We start from the raw sequence: 1743 nt of genomic DNA, 5'->3' as shown, positions 1-1743 counted from the left end.
ATTCCATTAGAAACAAAGTTAAGGATTTTTAGGGTTTGACACTGAAAACAAATCAGAAATTATCTACCTGCCCGTTTACTTTACCTGTGAAGACCCAAGTCTATAGAACTAATATGTGGCAGTGTTGTTCTAATTCAAATTTGATGTCTCCTCTTGACCCCTTGCTCTAATCTTAGTACCCAGATACATCATAGTTAATGAGTATCACCTGGCCTTCTGTATCAATCTGTGACTCAGTTTTTTAGTCTGTAATATGGGAATAGTATTCATACTTACTAGAATTTAGGGTTCTAGTGTGGACTAAATGAGTTAATACATGTAAAGAGCTAAGGTTAGTGGGCAGCCTGGGTGGCTCAGCGGTTTAGCTCTGCCTTCAGCCCAGGGAGTGATCCTGGAGATTTGGGAGTGAGTCCCACATCAGGTTCCCTGCATGGAGCCTGCTTCTCCCTCTGCCTGTGTCTTTGCTCCCCACCTCCCCCGTGTGTCTGTCATGAATAAGTAAATAATAAAATTCTTTTTTAAAAAAAAGCTTAGGTTAGTGCTTGATTTCATACTTGTTAGCTTGTTATTATTATTTAATAAAGACTTTATTCATTTGAGAGAGGAGACAGCACTGGAAGGAGGGGGAGAGTGGGAGAGGAGGAGAGAGAGAGAGAGAGAATCCCAAGCAGATTCCATGCTGAGTGTGGAGCCGATGCAGGGCTTGATCCCAGGACCCAGAGATTATGACCTGAGCTGAAACCAAGAGCAGGACTCTCAATCGACTATACCACCCGGGTGCCTCAGTTTATTATCATTTTTAACTCCTCTTCAGCATATCTTATTATTTAATTCTAAGCTAATATTTCTAAATATAGTTGGTCCTTGAATAGCATGGGTTTGAACTGTGCAGATCCACTTACATGAGGGCTTTTTTTCTAATTTTATTTATTATTATTATTTATTATTTTAGAAAGGGGGAGGGGCAGAGAGAGGAACAGAGAGAATGTTAAGCAGGGTCTATGCCTAGCACTAAGCCTGACATGGGACTGTATCTCACAACCCTGCAATCATGCCCTGAGCCAAAATCAAGAGTCAGAGGCTTAACTGACTGAACCACCCAGTCAGTTAAGCTACATGCAGGCTTTTTGCAGTACAGTACTATAAATGTATTTTCTCTTCCTTAATTTCTATTAGCAATAATCGCGTCTTGGATAAACCTCATTGGCTATGATACTGCCACTGCACAAAGCCTCTTCCTTAATTTCTCAATAACATTTTCGTTTTTCTAGCTTACTTGATTGTAGGAATACAGTATATAATACATGTAATATGCAAATTTGTGTCAATTGACTGTTACCTTTAAGATATCTGGCCAATAGTAGGCTATTAGTAGTAAAGTTTTGAGGGAATCAAGAGTTATATGTGGGTTTTTGACTGTGCAGTGGGTTAGCATCCTTAACACTTGCACTGTTCAAGGATCAGCTAAACTTGCCATAGTAAGACATCTTTGTCCTAAGCATGGACTTAAAATATGAACTTCTTCAACTGATCTTATGCTGTTATTAATGTGTTAATAGAAGATAGATGAAGTCTTCCCAGACCTCTTTCCCTACCCAGAGACTTTGGCAAGGTCAAGACATACATTTTCCTTTGTTTCCAAACACCCTGAACATTGAATCATTAATGTTTCCCATTCCTGCTTCTGCTATACTGTGGGAAGCTTGAGGGCATAGACTAGTCCTGTTCATCTTTTATTGTCAG

General features: G+C 39.6%; 1 pseudogene; it reads right to left on the bottom strand.

Moving 5' to 3' along the window:
• Positions 1-1052: 1052 nt before the first annotated feature.
• Positions 1053-1233, bottom strand: LOC112665158 (U4 spliceosomal RNA; annotated as a pseudogene).
• Between the last annotated feature and the right edge of the window lie 510 nt (positions 1234-1743).

The sequence above is a fragment of the Canis lupus genome, chromosome 17 (genome assembly GCF_003254725.2).
Source record: "Canis lupus dingo isolate Sandy chromosome 17, ASM325472v2, whole genome shotgun sequence".
NCBI lineage: Eukaryota > Metazoa > Chordata > Mammalia > Carnivora > Canidae > Canis > Canis lupus.
This window is presented reverse-complemented; position numbering and strand designations above follow the sequence as displayed.